The 23,238-nt window shown below is 43.9% G+C and overlaps 1 pseudogene; it reads left to right on the top strand.

Annotated features, from left to right (window-relative positions):
* The first annotated feature begins 8,781 nt into the window (after positions 1-8,781).
* On the top strand, positions 8,782-9,440 carry LOC102732472 (peptidyl-prolyl cis-trans isomerase A pseudogene; annotated as a pseudogene).
* Positions 9,441-23,238: the final 13,798 nt, after the last annotated feature.

Raw genomic sequence — 23,238 nt, forward strand, 5'->3', positions numbered from 1 at the left:
ATTGGCACAGAGAAGGAAGGAACTGGAGTAACTCAAGCTCTGTTTCTTCATCTTTCAATCACGGTGTTATCCATTTTTATTTTGAATCTACTGCTTAAAGGCAGAAATACATGCCCAAAATGGGCTAAAACAATTTCACATGGTTTCAAATTTCCTTTCCAAACCCCCCCGTGCAGCTGAGTCCACGTGTGTCAGGGGCTCATGGAATAACTGGAAGTTCTCCAAATTAATTTCCACGTAAATTACAATTTTTAATAAAAGATAAGTAACAAAAATGTACTAGATGATGCATATATATGTGTGCATGTTGAAATTATTCAAACTCCGGGACGCCTGGGTGGCTCAGTCGGTTAAGCGCCTGCCTTCAGCTCAGGTCATGATTCCAGGGTCCTGGGATCGAGTCCCCTGCTCCGCGGGGAGCCTGCTTCTCCCTCTGCCTCTGCCTCTCTCTCTCTATCTCTCATGAATAAATAAATAAAATCTTAAAAAAAAAAAAGAAATTATTCAAACTCCACAGTACCCACAGTGGTTGGTTGGTTGGTTGGTTTTTGTTTTTTCAGGACAAGTATTTTGTAACTGACATTGTTTAGAATTGCTAGTTTATGGTGACAATAAAAAGCAAACCAATTTCCAGACAGCTTTATTACTGTTTATAAATTCTCCACGGACAATGCACCCCCTTATTGCTCACACCGGCAGCAGACCCTTCAACTGCCCCACCCTTGTTACACCACAGTTATTGGCTACTGTGTTTAGATTCCTGCTTTGTCGACAAACCGTGCTACATACTTTAAATATGCTATTTCATTTAATCCTCACAACAATCTTGTTAGATGAATTCATACACTCAGGACCTTGCCAAGCACACAGTGGGAACTCAATGAATGTTAGTTCTCATTTTCATCATCTTCATCATCATCATCCACCCCCCTCAATCATTTGAAGCTGAGGCACAGAGAGGCTAAGTAACTTATTCAGTGTGACCCCGCTAGTAAAGAGCAGAACCAGAATGTGAATTCCGATCTACCTGACTTCAAAAGTGAGTTCCATCCACAACACCATTTGACTAAACATGTGCAGGCTGGGTTTGTGTAGCGGAAAGAGAAGCTCCCTGCTTTCAACAGGATTGAATAGGTCCCAGACTCAATAGGATCCAAACACTTGTGTTCAGTTAATTCCCTCTCACACTAGTTTTTCATAATATCTGACATTCAGCCATTCATCTTTCTTTTCAGTTTTTTTATTCTCGTAAGTTTCATTTTATTTTAATTTAATATTTTAATTCCAGTTAGCTAATATAGTGTTATATTAGTTTCAGGTGTACAATATAGTAATTCAACACTTCCAGACATCACCCAGTGCTCATCACAAGTGCCCTCCTTAATCCCCATCACCTGTTTCACCCATCCCCCACCCCCTCCCCTCTGGTAACCATCAGTTTGTTCTCTATAGCTAACAGTCTGTTTCTTGGTTTGTCTCCCTCTCTATCTTACTTGTTTTTCCCCTTTGCTTATTTGTTTTGTCTTTCCAGTTTTAAATAACAGGCAGAGCATTTGTTAGAGTTTAAATATTTCTGTGATCATTGGATAAATGTGTGTGCCTCCCATATGCTGACAGCTGCAAGAGGGCAGGGTGGGACCACATCTGCTTTGTTCCCAGAGTGTTCCCAGCACCAAGCATAGTCCTAGAACGTTATAGGCATCAAAAATGCCTAAGTTGCATGAGTAAAGAATGAATGACTGGAAGAGCTTTTTCAAGTATATTTTCAGATTAAATGGGGTTCTCACAACAGGATGGTGAGGTGGTCACTATTTTCCTTATTCTTAAATGAAAAAAATGAAGATTGAAAAAATGAAACTTCCATCCCAAGATTCTTCACTTGAGCTACTTTCTTGTTCTTTCCATTAATTTCAGACCCCTTTGGCTTTCCTTTAAACCTGCCTGGAAACCTGCAGTAACCCAGCACCCACCTCCTTGGTTTCTATATCTTTAACTCCTATTTCCCTTGCCTGTGTTCCCAGCTGCACTGTGAGCTCTGTAAAGGCAGGGATGGTGCCTTGCTGTCCATTGGAACCTCAGCACTTAGAACAATGTTTTATGTATATATTATATGTAACACATTGTGTATCTAAAATACATGTATAGTATGAACAGGCATATGCACAATAAATAATAGCCTGAATATGAGTTTAAGTCTGCCTTCTGTCGGCCATGTGCTTTTGGACAAGCCACTTAAACTCTCTGAGCCCAGTTTGCTCATAGATGAATTGGGGATAATAATACCTCTTTGTAAAGTTTCTGTAAGGATTAACTATGCTAGGATGCCTAGAATAGATCCTGACACCTAATTAGAATGAAACAGATGATGAATCCTTATTTTCCCCGCCCTGCTCAGCTGCAGGCACAGAGGGTCTTCTGACCTACCTCTAGTCGTGGTGACAGGAGGCTGTAACACTCATAGGTAGTTTGACCCAACTAGGGTAGGACCCACAGAGGTGTTTAGGGACCACAGCTCCCTTAGTAATTAAGACTGCCCCTTTGCCTTCTGGGACACAGAAGGAATGAGTACTGTCCCTGGAAGCTCTTGCTCAGACGTTCAAATTCTGAACACTTTCTCTGCAAAGGAAGAGACACCAGCTGGGGCCACCAGCTTGTGGGGCTCAAGGTACAATGAGCTCAGTGCCGCATACTGCAGAAGCGCAAAGCCCTTGAGCCCTGGGGAGAGAAGTGGGGCTTTCAGCTCCTAGTCTCCACTACTTCCCCTTCTAGGCGCCTGCTTCTCCACACTTCTCTCTAGTTTACACCACTTTTGCCAGAATAGAAGCTTTCCTCTTCTCTGAGTTCACAAGGATGCCTCCCCTCACTTGTGCATACGTAGGCTGCTTGCCTTAGCTGGAGATTTGGGGCGGGGGGGAGGGGAGTTACACAGCACAGCACGGAAGCAGCCTCCAGTGGAATGGTCAGCATCCTCTCATCACTGCCTTGAGGCCCTTCACCACGGAGCCTCAAGGACCGCTCAGCTCACCTGCTTCCAGTCTCTCTTGTCTCAACTTCTTCCTCCTCCTTCCTTTGCCCCTTACCTCACCCCAACAGCTGTCCTCACCTCATCCCCTATCCCAGAAACTCCATATTTTCTCCCTTTATATCCAAAACTATAGAACCAAAGTTTTCAAGTCAATAAAAGGAACAAAACACCTGCCATTGAATATTACCCGCTCTCTTTAAAGGTTTTGTGAATCTATAATGAGCAAAATATTTTCTGGGGCCGCATTTAATAAACATCATATCCTCCTTGGTTGCTCTGGGATTCTACCTTGACCCATTTCTTATCACTAGCCTCGAGGTGCTTATAGCCACCCCTCCCTCCTGGCAGTGTCCAAATGCTGGCATTTAAGTCTCTAATATACCCCTCACTCAAAGGATCCATGAGCTTCAATTCAATTCAGCATTTGTAAATTGCCAGGTACTGTAAAAGGAGATGCAGAGAATATTAAGCAACATTGCTGCTCTTAAAGAACCTGCATTCTAGCAAGAGACAGGTATATACACAACTGGACTGAATGTAATTTGCTTTGAGTCAATTTTATGTGTCAATTACCACAATCTAATTTCTTTCCCAGACACAGCTCTGAAGTTTTATTTCTTTTCTAGCTAGTCCCTATGCTTCTCTCTCCCTTTCATGATGAGGATAGCTACCTTGAGACTAGCTAAAAGAAAAGACTTGAGTGGGAAAATAACACCCTTAATCTGGTATTTGCTTAATGTCTTAATCTTTATGTGCCTTATTATCCAAATTTTCCCAGCCACATCTTCTTCTATTACATAGAACAGATCCCCTTCCATGGGCCTCTGGAGCAAGAGAAAGAGCAAGAAATAAACTTCTACTGTGTTGAACCATTACATGCCTGGGTGCATTTCATGCTATTACATGCCTAGCCTGCACATGCTAATTTTAAAACTACCTGCAATACAAGAGAGAATGCAGTAAATGCTAGGTAGAGATATAAGTCATGTACTTTGAAGAGCACAGATGAAGAAATGATATTTTCTGCATAATACTTATTGTTTATCAGATTTTATCCTCACAATAACACTGCTGAGTATATTTGTATAGCTCAGGAGAGTGAGATTCAAAAAATTAAGGAATTTGTGCGACATCGCAAAGCTACCTTTAAGTGGAAATGGGGTACAAATTTAAGTGCTGCTTCAAAACCCATAGTCTTTCCATGACCCCATGTTACCCCTGTAGTGGAGGTCAAAGGGGACTTGATGTGGGGCTGGTATAGGAACCGGGCCCGAGACAAAGAACAGGCTATAAATCCTAGTATCAGAGGCAGCCTAAGGTATTCCATGGATATCACACTCTTATGCAAGTAAGCTTTGCCTACCTGACCCAGAGTTATGTCATAGTGGCTACAAAAATTGGAAGCAAACCTTATTTAATTCATAAAGCCACTTTCTGGAGAGATAATTAATATTCTTGAGTGGAGCAAACATTTGTCCTCCTCGTCTGGGTACACAAGTCATTGGGATGATGGGCCCAGCCACCATCTGTCTGGGTAAGTGATAACTGCCAAAAACCAGGGGCTGAAGCTCTTAGCGGAGTGAGCATCCTAGTATCAGCAGTTGGCTTGAGCCTCCTCGTATAGAACACACCAATTAAGAGAACTAATTAGGCTTCCACTAGACCCCACTGGGATTCATTAAAGGAAAATCTTGTAAAATATTTGATCCCAGAACATGTATTTGGATAATCCAAAGAGTGATTTAATTAGAGGATTAAAACTCATTGAAGTAGATTCCAGAATGGAATTGTTTCTGTCAAAACAACATGGAGATCACTATCTCAGGGCAAAAAAAAAAGACAAGCCAAGTGTCCTCTGCCTTCCTTTTTAATGGGCAGATGGCTGCAGTTATTCATTTCTTAGGGTTCAAGCATATAAGAGTAATTTTCATTGAGTCTTTCCTGCCATGATTAAACCACACTGATAATATAGATCTCAATTCCTCCTCCCAGGGTTGCAAAACTGTGAAGTCACTGAGGACCTGGACCTTCCCACAAAATTCTTGTTCAAGGTCAGCCTTGCACTGGAGTTCTGTGTATCCCCTTCCAAATTGTGAGCCAAGCACAAGCTGTGTTACATAAAGTTAATGCCAACCCAGCACCTGGTATATTTTGGGATAACCCAGAGTCTAAACTGCTCCAGGCAATGAAAGAATATACTTGAAATGTGTATGGGTCCCATATTGCCGAAAACTTCAAACTCTACCTGTGAATGAGGTTGGGGTCATAGTAATGGTCAAAATCCAAATTCTACTCTTTCCTGCCTCTACTTGTGTATGCGAACCTCAACTTCTGCAAAATAATTTCAGAATCTCTCTAAGAACTCCTGAGACATGTCTAACCTGTGCTCTCGAGCAAAGCCAAGCCACAGTCTCTCTCCTCTTCCCACCGCTCTTCTCCACTTTCCAAAAACTCAGACCCAGAACCAATGGGGACTGAATGAGGAAAAAAACTGAAATAGCAGACACCACACGTACTCAAACTTCCTCTCCCAATCAGCCACCAAGAACTCCCGGTGGGATCTCCTTTATCCAGAACTTTCCCCCTCAAGGCAAGGTCCTTTTTAGGCCTCCTCAGACCCTCAAGCAAACTGACTTCTGATGAGCTGGGCATCTCCCAGGCAGCAGACAACTTTCTCAGACTAGTCCATGTTGATGTTCCTTTTGCACATTCGCACATGTACCCTACCTTCATATCATTTATCAGAGTCCCTTCCGATTTATTTATTATGTAATTAATTAATTAAACTATGTGTCCCAGGGCACCTGTCTGGCTCACTCAGTAGAGCATGTGACTCTTGATCTCAGGGTTGTAAGTTCAAGCCCCACATTGGGTGTAGAGATTACTTAAAATCTTTAAAAAAAAAAAAAGTGTCCCCACTAGACTATAATCTCCAGGGATGAACTGACCCTGCCCATTTCACTCACCATTTCATCCCCGCTATTCAGCACAGAGCCTGGCAAACAGAGAAGTCACTCAGTAAACAGTTATTGAGTGAAAAGGCTCAAGCTTGGAATGCTTCCTTTTTCCTTTCCTCTTCCCTGGCTTGTAACTGCCTGTTCTGTAGAAGACTAGCTGGTCAGGCCAGGAATTACTGTGATGAGGAAGGGATTCCCCTGCTGCTAGAAAATGGAGCTTCTGCTTAAATTATTAGGCATTATCACCTCCAGTGTGCCAAGCACCTTCTGAGCATATTCTCTCATTCATTCCTCATAATAACACATGATAACACTATGAGGTAGATCTTACTATTATTATCTATATTTTATGGAAGGGAGGACCAAAGCAGAGACGTTAAGTAGCTTGCTCAAATGGTAAGAACTAGCAAGTGGTGGGGCAGGTAGAGCAGGTACGTCTGCACACGGCTTGATAAGAAGATTCTGCTGCGGAATGGTTGCCCTAAGTCTTTGTGGCAACACCTGAACTGACCCTGCTGGACAAGCCTATGCAGAATAAAAACTGAAGTCGGGGGGCTCAGTCGGTTAACTATCTGCCTTCGGCTCAGACCATGATCCCAGGGCCCTGGGTCCCCACGGCGGGCTCCCTGTTCAGCGGGGAGTCTGCTTCTCCCTCTCTTTCCTCCCTGCCACCACCCCTGCACCAGCTCATGCTCTCTCTCTCTCAAATAAATAAATAAAATCCTTTTTAAAAAATTGAAGTCAGTTTCTTGGGAATTTTAAAAGATTATGGTGTGAATGAAAATCCTTGGTTTTCTTAGACCCAAGACTAGGAGAAATGGTCACGGTAGTGACTATGACACAGACCGTAGCATTGCACCGCAGGGTTTTCCTAACAGTCACAGCGGAGATGCCCGGGGACAGGGTGCAGTCTCCCACACTACCTGTCAGTAGAACCACAGTGATAGCCCAGTGGCAGGTGGGCAGAGGTGAAGCCCAGTGGGTTGAGCGACTGACTTCACTAAGCAATGCCACACAGTTAGGCACGAATTCCCAGACTGCCGTGCCCATCGGCATCAGACCGCAGAAGGAGAAAAAGCATGGAGGATCCCATGTGGGAAGTTTTATGAGCCCGACCTACAAGTGAAGCACATTGCTTCCGTTCACATTCCACCACCTAAAACTTGGTCACATGGACGCATCTGACAGCAAGCCCGGACCTAAGAGCGGAAAGCATAACTTTGGAGCAGTTCAGGCCGGCAGAGCTTCCCAGTGTGCATCCAGTACCTCTCTGCAGTCTGGTCTACAAGCAGAGAAGGTGGAGAATTACAGCAGTTTCCATTTGGTGGTTGCCAGGGTAGACAAATTTAAGAGAGGAAGAAAATAAATCTGTTCCTGGTACCCCCATGCCGTTGAAGCTACCGACAAAATATAGAGTCATTCACCAGTGTCGCCACTAGATGGCACTTTAAGCCTTTGGATTCCCCAAGTTTCTCTCTGAGATGCTTTTGGGTGAAGCGGGATAAAAGGATTTTCCGGTCATCTGAGCAGAGATATAAATGGCCTTATTCTTCCTGGTCTCACCCCAAGAATGGGTCTGGGCCTGCCTTCACCTCAGGAAGATTAGCCACTGAGAGTAAAGAGAAGCCAGTGCTGTTAAGCAGGGCATAGAGGATGTCTGCAGGAGGCAGAGACATTGAGCCCACAAGGCCTGTCCCTGAATGCTCAGAGATTGTCACCTCACACTAACTCCGTTTCATCATCTGTGAAATAAAGACTAAACATTACTGTAGTGTAATGCAAGGTTTCGGCTTTTTCAAACACTTTAACAAACACCCTCTACTTTGTCCCCTTGACGTCCCACCAAGGTCAGCATTAGGCATTAAAGGTCCCACTTTGCAGTTGGGGAAACTAAGGGACTACAATGAAAATTAATTTGCGCAAGATCACAAGGCAGCTGGGGGCAGATGCAGAGCTCGTGACTCTCTCCACTGTTCTGTTCTTTGCGTTCTGTAAATCATGGCCAATGCTTTGACTCCCCTGCTCTTGACTACCACATCAGGAAGTAAACAGGACAAGTAATGTCATCACTGTATTCTTTTCATAGAGGAAAAAACTGAGATTCAGGGAGGTTTAATCAACCTGCCCATTTTGGCAGGGCTAGGGCTATAATTCACATTTCCAGATTTCCTCATAAAAGAGGCTTTTTTTTAACCTTAACACAAAAGACTTCTATTGGCCAAAAAGGGCTGATTTTCTCCACTCGCTGCCACACTGGGTATAAATATTTACATTCTTTTTAGATGTTTAGAAAAGACCTTTTTCCTCTCTCCCATCAAACGTGATCCTATAATTTTGGCCAGTGTCAAGATTAGCCCTGCCCTTTATGTGCTTTAGTTGAACCTTTTGTCAACTATGTGAATACAAAAAAAAAAAGAAAAGGAAAACCAGAAAGGCGTTCACAGAGGCTGAGGAAAAAGCAAGTAATAGAATAGGCAACCAGGCCTCCACCGCCTCTGTAAGAAGCATGTAGCACAGAGCAGCGGTTCTCCAACTGAGCTCCAACCCTGGCCCAGCTGCCCCAGTCACCTCAGCAAGTGTCAGTGGAGCTGGGTCTATTTTTCAAGCCCTCCCCTCACCCCAGGTGATTCTGAAGATCAGCCAGGATGGAGGACCAATCTGCTCTCCAAGGCAAGTCCACGATTTGTTCCTATGTCTAAAACTTTTACCTTAGCCAAAAGGAAACACAAATCTCACTCAGAAGAACTGATGGCAGCCTTGCAGACCCCGCCACCCAGGAGCCCCCCACACCGCCCAGCCATGGTCAACCCCACTGTGTTCCTTAACATCTGCCTTGGTAGGCGAGCCCTTGGGCCATGTCTCCTTAGAGCTGTTTGCAGACAAAGTTGCAAAGACAGCAGACAACTTTCGTGCTCTGAGCACTGAGAAAGGATTAGGTTCCAAAGATTGCTGCTTTCACGGGATTATTCCAGGATTTCTGTGCACAGGGTGGCAACTACATGCGCCGTAATGACACTGGTGGAAAGTCCATCTATGGGGAGAGAATTGATGATGAGAATTTCATCCTGAAGCATACGGGTCCTGGCATCTTGTCCATGGCAAATGCTGGGCCCAGCACAACCGGCTCCCAGGTTTTCATCTGCACAGCCAACACGCTGAGCGATTGGGTGGCAAGTGTGTGGTCTTGGGCAAAGTGAAAGAGGGTACAAATACTGTGCAAGGCATGGAGCGCTTTGGGTGCAGGACCCGCAAGACCAGCGAGAAGATCACCATCACTGACTGTGGACAACTCTGATATATTTGACTTGTGTTTTATCTTAACAACCAGACCATTCCTTCTGTAGCTCAGGAGAGCACCCCTCACCCCCATCTGCTCGAAATATCCCATATCTTTGTGCTCTTCCTGCACTTCTATAGGTTTTGTATTTTCCTCACTCCCCTCCAAGTCCAGCTGCATTGCAGAGTTAAGTTTATGATTATGAAATAAAAACTAAACAAAAAAAAAAGAAGAAAAAGAAGAAATAATATCAAACTGACCTAAAACTCAGCTACAAGTTATTAGTGATAGAGTTGGAAACCACTGAATTGGATCTTCCTCAGACTCCAGATGAAATGGAAAAAAAATTCACAGCTAAAGAGGGGATTGTATTCTCTGACCTTGGGGTTTTCAGATCCCGCTAATAGTTACTGATGCTTGCACGTAGCAGACACCATGCTGGAGACTGTATTTTAGTTCATCTTATAACCACCATGCGGAGACACCAGCATTCCCATTTGATAAATGACGAGAACACATACTCAAAACTGGTCAAGGGCCTGACTCACTCAGTGCTTATAAGTAACAGGGTTGTTTACCTCCAAGTGTTAGAAATAACGATACCCGGGGCGCCTGGGTGGCTCAGGTGTTAGGCGTCTACCTTTGGCTCGGGTCATGATCCCAGAGTCCTGGGATTGAGCCCCACATTGGGCTCCCTGCTCCGCGGGAAGCCTGCTTCTCCCTCTGCCATTCCCTCTGCTTGTGTTCCCTGCCTCTCTCTCTGTCAAATAAATAAATAAAAATTTAAAAAAAAAAAGGAAGAGGGGCGCCTGGGTGGCTCAGTTGGTTAGGCGACTGCCTTTGGCTCGGGTCATGATCCTGGAGTCCCGGGATCGAGTCCCGCATCGGGCTCCCTGCTCAGCGGGGGGTCTGCTTCTCCCTCTGCCCTCTTCCCTCTCGTGCTCTCTGTCTCTCATTCTCTCTGTCTCAAATAAATAAATAAAATCTTAAAAAAAAAAAAAAAGAAAGAAAGAAAGAACGATACCCACCCTTGCCTGGCCCTTTGCCAGTAGCCATATCTACTACCATCATACCAACCTTGGAAAGCAGGGAATATTCATATTCCCACTCTCCAGGTGAGAAAAGCAACACTTAGAAAAGTTCCATTACTCTTCCAATGGCGTCTGGGAAAAGACAGCCGCAGAATTCAGCACGGGTCAGCCTGGGTCTGTGCCGAGTGCGGTGTGGCAACTCCTGGCCCAGGGTCACTGCTCTTGTCGCATCTGGGATTGTTCCCATTTTCCACTGTTTTCCAACTTGCTCTCAGCACTTGGTGTGTGGTCACGTACAGGAGCAAAGGTAAGGCCCTTGCCCTGAATCGTGGCCCCGCTCACAGAGAGGCTAGTAATTAAAGTCATGCTGCCGCACTTCCTGTTTCCTCATGCCATTGTGTGGGCAAGAACAGCTTTTCTTACAATGTCCTGGCAGCAACCGAGACCCGGGCCTGTGCCAAGGTGATTCAGATTCTGTCTGAGTTCCGGGCTACTGTTCAAATGTGTCCCGAGTTTCTCTCAGCCATTTTATCCCCTGCCATGCATTGAAGTCCTGTTGTTACGGACAGAATTGATTAAGAGATCAGATTCTGAGCCACATTCTGCACCCAGGACTCGGGCGTCCAGGGTCTCCCTGGGAACAACACTGACCGTCCACCATGGGGCCCTCAGAGGGGGGCCTGCTCCCCCCAGGAGAAGGACCAGCCACACGGAGCTGCGAAGACACATGCTCCCGGCCCCACCACTGCTGGGAGTCCTTTGGGGGGGAGTTTGTTTTATCTTCGGAGTGAAGCCTCACTCTGCCATCGCTCCTCTACGAACCAGCTCATGGGAAGGGACCGGTTAGTCACCAGTTCTGAGTCATGGTGGAGGGATGGGCCCTTCTCAGTGCCAGAGCTTCCAGTGACCTTTTACCCCCTGAGACGAAAATCCTGGGGCATCCAGAGCCCTTCCTCACTGGATGCAGAGAAGGGAGGGGACCGAGAAGTCTCAGCTCTCTGCTGAGGTCTCTTTGGGCAATAATGGTAACAATAATAGTTACCGTTTAAAAGGGGTCTTATACAATGCTAGGGCCTCTGTATGTCACCTAGGGCAGCCACAATCCTATGTGATATCATCATTGCCAGAGACAAAGGGATACTGAGGTTCCGGTTTAGTCATCTGCCCAAGGGCACACAGCTAAAAGGGAAAGGCAGGAATGAACAGTCAGCTCTGTCTGACCGCAGAGGCTCCAAAGATGCCCCTCAGCATTCAGCCCACCTGACTAATGTAGCCAGGACCCACCCACAGTGGGTCCTACCAGAAGCTTGGGGTTGCCAGCTAGGCTAGGGACGAGGATAGGCAGGAACAGGAAATAAACTAGAAACATAGAGGGAGCGCCCCTCCCTTAAAAGTAAGGAGCCCCAGTCTTTGTTGGCTCGGGCTGCTGTAACAAAGTACCACAGTGACTAAAACAACAGACATTTCTTTCTCATAGTTCTAGAGGCTGGAAGTCCAAGATCAGGGTGCCAGTGTGGTTGTGTCCTTGGTGAAGGTGTTTCTCCTGGTTTATGGACAGCTGTCTTCTTTCTGTGTCTTCACATGACAGAAAGAATGAGCTAGCTCTCTGGCCTTTTCTGATAAAGGCACTAATCCCATCGATAAGAGCTCCACTCTCATGACCTCATTACTACCCATAGGCCTTCCCCTCCAAGTATCACCACATTGGAGATTAATTTTCACCAAACAGATTTTGGGTGGATACAAACATTCAGTCCATAGTACCCACAGTTCAGATACCCTTTAAAAAAGGAAAAGCTGATGGGACACCTGAGTGACAGTCAGTTAAGCATCTGACTCTTGATTTTGGCTCAGGTCATAATCTCAGGGTCGTGAGATCAAGCCCCAGGTCAGGCTCTGCACTCAGCGTGGAGTCCGCTTGAGATTCTCTCTCTGCCCCTACCCCCCATGCACTCCCTCTTTCTAAAATAAATAAATAAATCTTTTTTTTTTTTTTAAAAGGAAGAGCTGATGACCCAAGTAGATTGTAGAAAGAGAGGAAGGGGGAATATTGGTGGTACTGGGTCCTTGAGGTGACAGAAGCCAGAGCCAGTCCCAACTCAATGTTCCTGGACCCTGGTCTTGAGGAGGAGATTGTCTTCCCACATGAGACCTTCTCAGCAAATAGTAGCAGGTCTGTTCTGAGTAGGACCAATGACCCATAGGGCCACAGCTACTTACACAGTGCCCTTGTGCAAATTTGAAGAAGTGGGAGGAAGAGGAGAAAGGTGAGGGCATCCCATTCCTTGGGTGCATAGCTTGGAGAGACCAGGGTAAGCCTGGGCTGGATTTTAGTTTCCATTCACCATCTCCTTGGCTCTGCAGGCTCCACAGTGTGTATGATCTATACAATTCTGTGATCCTGAGTTGTACGACTAGCAATGATAGAAGCAGGTTTATCAGACCCTGTTCTAGACTCACTTGACAAAGCCAGTCTGAGTCTCCTTTTGGGACTGTATGTCTTTTGGACTATATAAGTCTCCAGGGTTCAGGCACTCTCTGGGGAGAGGAGAAGACTCTAAGGGGAGAAATATTAAGACTTTATGCAAATAAAGCAGTAGGTGCTTGAGCAATTAATTGAACATAAAAGAACCCTAGCCATAGCTGTCCCCAAATTGTGGAGTTGTTCACACAAATTATACCACTTCTCCCACTCCTAGTTTTGGCTCACTGTGTGCTGTTCTGGTGTTCGTGTTTTCTGTCTAATAGGTACTAGGGATTCTCCTGGTCAGGCATGAACAGATTTGTTTATGTTTCTCACTGCAAGAGGACTTATGGCTTATACCCTGGAATCTCTTGTGAACTTAAGACAGTGTGAGTCAGTCTTCCAGGATTGGATCAATTCTGGGGCACTGACTAAAATGTCAGATGGAAAACAGGTTTTCACCTGGGCGGATGATAGTAAATAGAAGTAAATTCAGGCTCAGAGAGCAAGAGTACTGTGTTGAATTAACAATGTCTGCCATGACTGCAGGAGTGAGGAGTGGTCCTGCCCACACATTTGCCCAGGGCAAATTTCTGCAAATGCCTGTCACATCCTTCCCTCTCTTTTCCGTAGAGAATATGACACTCCCTTGCACTTTCCTCACACATGCTTGCTGTTGTCTGAAACTAACCAGAGGTACTCTGACTTCGCATGTCATAACCCAGCAGGCTGGGCCACGTAGGCGTGATTGCGATGGCAGGTTGGGACACAGATTATTTAGATTTGTCGAGAGATCTCTCCATAAGATGACCTGGATGACATTTCTTTCTCTTTTTTTCTTCACCTTTATTGAGATATAACTGACATACCACATGGCGTAAATTTAAGATGTACAATGTGATAATGGGATAAACATATAAATTGCAAAGTGATTACTGCAATAAGGCTGATTATATTATATGAGGTGATGAGTCACCCATGACCTCATATAGTTACCACTTTTTGTTGGGGTAGTGGTAAGGACATTTAAGATCTACTCTTTTAGCAACTTTCAAATATACAATACAATATTGTTAATTATAGTCACCATGCTACACATTACACCTCACAACTTACTCATCTTAAACCAAAAGTTTTTACCTTTTGACCAACATCTCCTAATTATCCCCACCCCCCAGCCTCTAGGCAATCACCAAGCTGTTCTTTTTTCTATGTGTTTGACTGTAGACTCCACATTTAAGTGAGATCATATAGTATTTGTCTTTCTCTAGCTGATTTATATTACTTAGCATGGTGCCCTTAAGTTTCTTCCATGTTGTCACAAGTAGCAGAATTTCCTTCTTTTTTAAGACTGAGTAACATTCGTGTGTATGACATTTTATATATCCATTCATCCACCAGGGAACATTTCGGTGGCTCTGATATCTTACCTATTGTGAACAATGCTGCAATGAACTTGATGCAAAATCTCTTTGAGATAGTGATTTCATTTTCTTTTGATATATATCCTATAGTGGGATTGTTGGATCATATGGTAGTTCTATTTTAAATTTTTGAGGAAACTCCATACTGTTTTATATAATAACTGTACTAATTTGCATTCCTAACGGTGCACAAGAGTTTGCTTTTCGCCACAGCCTTGCCAATATTTGTCTCTTGTCTTTTTAACACTAGCCAATATAATGGGTGTGAGACATTTCACTATAGTTTTGATACCCATTTCCCTGATGTTTAGTGGTGTTGAGCACCTTTTCATATACCTGCTGGCCATTTGCATGTCTGGAGAAATGTGTATTCAGGTCTTTTGCCCATTTTTAGATCGAGTTATTTGTTGTTTTGCTATTGAGCTTTTGGAGTTCCTTACATATTTTGGATGTTAACCCCTTACCAGATGTATTGTTGCAAATATTTTCTCCCATTCCATAGATTGCTTTTTTACTTCACTGATTTTTTTTTCTGTACAGAAGCTTTTTAGTTTGATGTAGTCTCACTGTTGATTTTTTATTTTATTGTTTGTGCTTTTGTTGTCATACCTGAAAAATCATTTCCAAGGCCAATGTTAAGAAGCATTTTCCTTATGTTTTCTTCTAGGGGCTTTGTGATTTCACATCTTATATTTAAGTCTTTTAATCCATTTCAAGTTAGTTTTTGTGAATGGTATAAGATAGGGGTCCAATTTCAATGTTTTGATGTGAATATCCAGTGTTCCCAGGACCTTTTATTGAAGAGATTGTCTTTTCCCCAGTAGAGTCTCCCCAAAGAGTCTTCTTGGCTCCCTTGTCAAATATTAGCTGACTGTGCATGCATGGGTTTATTTCTGAAGTCTCAATTCTATTTCATTGGTCTATGTTTCTGTTTTTATGCCAACACTATACTGTTTTGATGACTATAGCTTTGCAACACAGTTGAAATGAGAAAGGGCTATACCTCCAGCTTTGTTCTTCTTTCTCAAGATTGCTTTGACTATTTGGGGGTTTTGTGGTTCCATGCAAATTTTAAAATTGTTTGTTCTAGTTCTGTAAAAAATACCATTGGGAATTTGATAGGGATTGCATTAAATTTGTAGATTGTCTTGAGTAGTATAGACATTTTAACAATATTAATTCTTCTGATTCATGGATACAGGGTATCTTTCCATTGATTTGTATCCTCTTCAGTTTCTTTCATCAAAGTCTTATAGATTTCCCTGTACAGATCTTTCATCTCCTTGGTTAATTTTATTCCTATGTATTTTATTCTTTTTTATGCTATTGTAAATGAGATTATTTTCTTTATTTCTTTTTTAGATAGTTCACTGTTAATGTACAGAAACACAACAGATTTTCATATGTTGATTTTGCACCCTGAAGTTTTATAGGCTTTGTTTATTAGTTCTAACAGTTTTTTTGGTGGAGTCTTTAGGGTTTTATATATATAATATTATGTCATCTGCAAAGAGAAACAATTTTACTTCTTCCTTTCTGATTTGATGTCTTTTCTTTCTTTTTCTTGCCCGATTGCTCTAGCTAGGACCTCCAGTACTATGTTGAATAGGAGTGGTGAGAGTGGGCATCCTTGTTTTGTTCCCGATCTTAAAAGAAAAGGTTTTAGCTTTTCACTGTTGAGTATGATGTTAGCTGTGGGTTTATCATATATGACCTTTATTATGTTCAGGTATGTTCCCTCTATTTGTTTGTTTTCATCATAATGCTGGCCTCATAAAATTGGCTGACTAGTATGATCAAGAAGGGCCACAGGTTGTACCTGTAGTTGGCTGGGACCACCCCCTGGATTCCATGCAGGCTGCTGGCTACGCTCTCCTGTTGGGTGGGGTTGCTATTCAAGATCCTTGATAGGGTGGGGCTTCAGACTATGCTTAGCAATCAACCTAGGCTATGAGACTGGGCAAGATTGGTGCCCAGGCTCCCTGCTTGGATGAGGCTACAAGCTGTGCTCTGCAGTTAGGCAGGGCTGCTGACTTGGCTCCCTGCCCAAGCAGGTGGTAAACTGAGCTCCAAGCCTGCCCAGGGTCTCTGGCCAGGCTCTCTCATTGAGCAGGGCTGGAAGCTATGCTCAGTAGTTGGGCAGGGCTGTTAGCTTGCCACCCTCTCTGGGCAGGGCCATAGAATGGGATCTACAGCTGGGACAGCCCATTGGCTGGGAACCCAAACCAGGTGGAACTGCCAACCGACCCCCCTGGCCAGACAGGGCTACTGGCTGAGCTCTGCAGATAAGTAGGGCCCCTGGCTGGGCTTTCTGCTGGGGTGCCACCACCAGCAGGAATATAGTGGGCCAAGATCCACATGCTTGCTGCTGTGAGCCTCTCCCTCTTCTCAGTCTCTAGCTGATCCCTGGTGGTCTAGCCCTGCTGATTCCCCTAGTGATGAGGTAAGACTAAAGTGGGCCTCCTGGGAAGCATCCCAGAATGCTGGGGAAGCTGGATGGCCACCTTGGGTTCTCTTTTCCCACAGGAAAAACTGTAGGCCCAGGAGATCCTCTAGGTGTGGTGCTATGCTGGCCTGTGAGAGAGGTTATGTAGTCAAAGCGAAACAGCAGCTTAGTCATGAGGTGCTGAAGGCAAGTGTGACTTGGACTTGGATATGTGCCCGGGGGGAGAACAGGATGAGAAGGGCAGGTGAGACATTCAGGGTTGTTAAATTCAATGAATGGTGATCACATGAGAGGCAGGATTCTCATCCCAAGGCATCTTTGATTCTACTTTAAGCAGTGGCTGGAAGTGCAGAGAATTTGGTAGCAAGGAAGGACAGAGTCTTGCCAACAGCAAAGAAGGCTAGCAGTTTGTTCCCATGATAAATGTTTGAGACCCTGTATGTCAGACAGATAGTCCCAGAGGTATAACACACAGTGCCTGCGCTCACAAGCTTCAAGTTTAACAAAGAGGAAGGGTGCCAGCCCCAGCTAAATGAACTAGGCATCCTAATAGAGCTCCAGACTCCCCTGAGCTTGAGTGGGAGACAGGGCAAAAACCATGCCATGCACATTAAGCACACACCAAGCAGGGTAGACGAAAGGCTATACCATCTTGAGCAGACTTGCCTGCTTCCCCACCACCAGGTGGTACCAAGGTGGCCGTTAGACGTACCTCTTTGTAAGGAGCAGATTCCCATGCACTGTCAGGACGCCCTTACTGGTCCAGAGGCCGAGTATTTGCAGCTCAGTGCAGCTGTATGTGATGAGGTTCAACAATAGTCTCAGAGGGCATACAAATAGCCACAACACTCTGCCTATGTGCCTCCAGCCTGGGCCTGAACAGAACTGCTCCGACCACTCTCTAGCGTTTTTGGCTACTGAGAGCCCCTCCCTCAAATTGTGGACAGCTTCTAGAGTTTTTCTTCTATCTGTACAGAGTCCCTTTCCTAGAATTCCCTGACATAAAATGAAATAAATGTGGTTTGGTTACGTAAGTCTTGTTTAAGCACAAAAAAAACCCACTTTGTGTGACACAAATAATAGGATTAATTTTTAGTTGCCATGGTGTTCATTATTTTATTAGTTTCCTAGGGCTGTTGTAACAAAGTACCATAAACTGGGTAGCTTAAAACAACAGAAGTTTATTATCTTGTGGTTCTGGAGGCTAGAAGTATGACATCAAGGTGTCAGTGTGACCACACTCTATGAAGTCCTAGAGGAAGATCCTTCCTTGCCTCTTCCAGCTTCTGGTGTTTGCTGTACAATCCTTGGTCCTCCTTAGCTTGCACTGCATCGATCCAGTCACACGGCCGTCTTCCCTCTTCATGTCATTACATGTTGTCTTCCTCTATCTGGATCTATCTCTGTGTCCAAATTTCTCCTTTTTTAAAGATGCTGGTTATATTGGAATAGCTCCCACCCTAGTGACCTCATTTTAACTGGATTACCTCTGTAAAGACCCTATTTCCGAATAAGGTCACATTCTGAGGGTCTGGGAGTTTGGAATATGTTTATAGAAACATCACCATTTAAAAAAAAAAGATTTGTTTATGTATTAGAGAGAGAGAGAGCAGGGTTGGTGAGGGGAAGAGGGAGAGGGAGAGAGAATCCTCACACAGACTCCCTGCTGAGCACTGAGCCCATCCCAGGACCTCGAGATCATGACCTGAGTCAAAATCGACAGTCAGCTGCTTAACCGACTGAGCCACAGACGCCCCTAAGAATATCACCTTTTGAAAGTGAAAAAAAAAAAAAACCAAAAAACTGCCTATATCATTCATTTAGCAACAAAACTATCGAATACTTTATGACATCTCTTAGATTATTTTGCTTTGTTTCTTCACTTCCATATTGACACTGAACATTTCATTGTGTCAACTGCTCAACTCAATTGCAGACTCATTAAAAACGGGGTTTCTAGTTATTGCTGATCTCACAGAAGAAAATTCTGGTCACACTCTATACATGGGACAAATGATTGAAAGCCTGTCACAATATCCTCAGTGCCTGTCACCAAATGCCCTGCTCCAGGCAAAACAACTCTGCTCGCTGGTTTGATAAAATTACTGGTATGGTTGTTATTCCACACACATAATTCCTACCACAGTTAGGGTTCCCACAGAAGGGGGGTCTCTTTGCACAGTAGGTTCTTAACAAATAGTGACATATGATTATATGGGCAATTGACAAGTTTGGGGTGAAGGTCAAACGTGTGGATGAGTGGGAAGTTTCTTTTTCATCTCTAAAGCACCATAAAATTCATCCAGTAATCATTTATTACATGTTACTATTGCCAGATTCCAGAAAGTGATAAGAATGCAGAGGCAATTACCTGCTCCCAATAGAGGAAGCAGAGAGATAACAACTGTTATAACAGTGTAATTAATTGCTATAAGAAGATAAGCCTGGGATTTGAGAGTATCATAGATGATTCCAGAGTAGAGGGGCTTAATTGATCTAGGGAAGTTAAAAAAGAAGTCGAGACTTAAGCTGAGAATAACAGGGTTAACAGAAATTAGCAAGTAGAGAAAATGAGGAGTGCATTCTAGGTATAAGTAGGGCAGGAATAAATTCATGGAAGTGATATAGATATGGAGTATTCAAGCAACTATTTATAATTAGTACTAAATTCCCGAAACACAGGGACTATGGAGGACCAGTAGGTGAGACCAGAGAGGCTGGCAGGAGCCACATGTTTAAGCTGAGGACTTTGAATTTCACCTTGGAAATGACAGGGAGCCACTGAAAGATTTTAAGGAAAGTAATGATTGCACTAAAGTTGTTTTTTAGAAATAACAGCTCAGGGAGTGATGGTGAAGATGGATTAAAGGATCGTGACCTCATAGACAAGAAAGTCATTAGGAGATCCTTACACTAGGTTAGGTGGGAGGTGATGAGGGCTCAAACTAAGGAAGTGACATTGGCAAAGGAGTGCTGAAGAGACACACAAGAGTTGCTTAGAACAGCATCTTTCAAACAGCAAGCTCAACTCATTAGTGAGCCATAAAAGCCACAGAGTGGATAATAACCAGGTTTTATTAAATAGAAAAGAAAATATCAGTGTTTCACATAGCTCCTAGTAAGAATCTGGGCTTGGTAAAAAAAATTTTCAATGATTTATTAAAATAGATCATTGAATATTAATATAGATAATAATCTAATAATACCTAAATTATTAAATGTGAGTATGTTTATATGGATATGAACTTATATGAATAGGAAATGGATATATTGAGACATAACATAAAATGAGGTTTTTCTGAAGGTGATGAAGAAAAATATTTGAGACATACTGACTTAGAAGCTAGTATGGACTAAGCCTAGGCAACTGTTTGGTCAGGATGAGAGCCGCTACAAGAAGAGTGTGACCAGGTTGACTGTGGGCTACTCCAGTTGTGTATGCATTCAATTTCAGACATAAAGTTTGAAGAGCTTATGAGCCCTCACCCCTCCAAGAGAAGTTGTCTAGGAAATAGGAGGGGAAATGGGTCTAGGATGGAGGAAAGAAGCCAAGCAGGCCTAGATTTGGGGGGTCCTCGGTGCATCAGTGATAGCTGGAACCCTGGGAAGAGCCACATCACTGGGAAAGAATGTGTGGAGTATAAAGAGCAAAGGGCCGAAGTGAGAGGAGCCAGAGGCACACCAGTGGATGGGAGTTCCAGCAAGAAGTGGGCATGGCCACAAAGTTAGGAGAAAACCAAAAGAAGATGATATTCCAAAAACCCAAGGAGGAGAGCTTTAGGAAGGTGGGGCCCAGTTGTTCAGATGCAGTGCCGAGGTCAAAAAAGCTGAAGGCTGAAGACCCTGTGGTTGGTGACTGAGACTTCAGTGAGAACAATTTTGGGGAAACACTAGGCAGAAGTAGAGTGACCATCCATACCAGTTTGCCCAGGACTGAGGGGCTTCTTGGAACTTTCAGGGCTAAAACCGACACAGTCCCACACAAACTGGGGTGGTTAGGACCCCAAATAGGCAAGGTTTAAATAGGTGAGGTGGAGGCAAAAAGTGTGGATTCTTTTCCTGAAAGACTCAACTCTAAAGAGAAGACAACAGAGGAATATCTAGAGAAGAGCTTTCCACTTCTTTATTCTCTCTCTTTCTTATTTTTAATCCATATCAAATGTTTATTTCTAGGAAGAGAGGAACAAGTGAGGGTGAGGCCGAAGATACAGATGACTAAAGATGATTGATGGAGCAGCATATTGTTCTCATGAAGTAGGAGGGGCAGGATGCTGAGCCTCGAACGCAGGAGAAGGTCCTGCCTGCTGGAGAGAAAAACTCCAGAAAAACTGTGAAAGAGGGGATGGGAAATAGAGGGAAATGAAAACAGATGCTCTCCATCTTGTCGGGATGTGGGAGTGAGGAGAGGGGTAGGGCAGAGGCTTGAATGGAGATGAGAAAAGGCTTAGGACAGCCACTTAAAGGATGCAGGAAGACACTCCAACACATTCCAGGCACCAAGTTTGAGGTGGGCAATCATGAATATGCAGCATACACTGTAATTATTATTACCAACTAGGTTAAGATCCGTAGCCTGTCCAAAGTCATACAATTGCAAGCATATTGTATTTCTTATCTTGAAAAATATCTATCATTGTACCCCCCCAAAAAATCTCTACAAGCACTTATGTGACTCAACAAGAGACAAAAATACTTTCTAACAGGCTGCACTAGAAAATAACATATGAGAGGAAGCAACGATAACGTCAGCCCTTGGCCGGACTATTATTAATGGCTGCTACTTACGGTACTACAGCACTTGGCATGATCATGGTCAGACACACATGTGCTCAGATGGGAAGGCAATGTGGGGAGAAGAGGAATCAGACATGGGGCAATTGGAGCCTACATAGTGACCAAGCACACGTTCTCCGAGTCCTGGATAACATGGGGGTTTGGAACCTTGGCGTAATGCCAAGCCTTGGCTGGCTGGTACTGAGAACTAGCCCTTCCCTCTTGGTGGGTATTAATACATTCCCTATGCCAAATCCCCACGATAACTCCTTGTGAAGACTGTTACTCAATTTTGCCAACAGGAAGCCTGTGTCTCAATATGGCCGAGTAACTGGTCCACCACTGGTAAGTTAGCACAGCTAAGATATAGCTAAATTGATTGATGGAACCCCTCCCTTCAGCCTTCCTTTGTCATGAGGATTATAAAAATACCTAAGCACAGGCCTTTGTAAGAATTAAATGAGACCGGGCGCCTGGGTGGCTCAGTTGTTAAGCGTCTGCCTTCGGCTCAGGTCATGATCCCAGGGTCCTGGGATCGAGTCCCACGTCGGGCTCCCTGCTCGGCAGGAAGCCTGCTTCTCCCTCTCCCACTCCCCCTGCTTGTGTTCCTGCTCTCGCTGTCTCTCTCTCTGTCAAATAAATTTAAAAAAAAAAAGAATTAAATGAGACCATGTCTGCAAAAGTGCCAGGGACCCCCCATAGACGCTGTTTCTATATTTGTCTAGCACAGTGGTTCTCAACTGGCAGCCATCTTGCCCCTCAGGGGACACGTGGTAATGGGGATGTTCTTGTCACTACTGGGGGAGTGTCATTGTTATCTAGTGGGTAGAGGCCAGGGATGCGCTAAACATTCTACTATGCACAGGACAGCCTGCATAGCAATGAATTATCTTGAACAAAAAGTCAATAGCAGTGAGGTTGAGAACCCCTGTTGGTAGCATAATGCAGGGGACTGGGACCCTACACACTAGCAAAGCACAGCAGGTCTTGCTGTTCGGATATTTGTAGATCTGGATCTTGGGCCCATTACTTGATTTCAACAAGTTATTTAACAAGTCTGAGCCTCTCTTTTCAAACGGGGATAATAATAGCACCTACCTCATGGCACTGTTAAGGAGCTCAGTGCAGGCACAGGGAAACACAGTGTTGGTATTATCACTGTTAATGAAAGGCATGGAAAAATCCTGGGAGAGAGAGAACCTGTTTTACTGAACTGGGTATAAAAAGAAAGAAGAAATTAAGAAAGAAACATTGCAGTGCCTGCTATGGCCTTAGTAATCGTCACAGGGTTGTTAACGTTTTCCTCCTGTGAAATTCTACCCTGGGTAATACTCATCATAAAGTAGTTCAGAGAAATTAAACGACTGTTGAATAATATTCTGCTAACACAATGGAATTAGTCACTTTTTATCACTTTGAAAGAAATCCAATAGACACCAAGTTTCTGGAGTTGAAAAAGTTCTCTTATCATTAACAAGATTCATTGCTCTATTTCCTGTGGCGCTATCTTAAGAAAGGTTTTATTCAGAATAAAGAGACTCAGTAATACCACTTAAAGTTGTCTGCCATGTCTCGATACCCATTAGTTTCTTGACAAATTCCTTTCTGAAAATGTCACAGCACTTTTGACTTGTACAAACATTAATCTGGATTTTAACATCTTTTGCAGTAACACGGGGGTTTCTACTTTCTCACATGTAGATATTCTTAGAATCTGCCTTGAACCGAGGCAGCTCTTTGCAATGTCATTAATCAGTAAATGACATCTCCTTACACATCCTGAATGTTGGTCTTCATGCATTTTCATGGCAGGTCTGCAGAACTAAAGGGCTCCCTCTTTT

This window comes from Leptonychotes weddellii, chromosome 11, assembly GCF_054177405.1.
Source record: "Leptonychotes weddellii isolate Sample4059 chromosome 11, ASM5417740v2, whole genome shotgun sequence".
Taxonomy (NCBI): domain Eukaryota; kingdom Metazoa; phylum Chordata; class Mammalia; order Carnivora; family Phocidae; genus Leptonychotes; species Leptonychotes weddellii.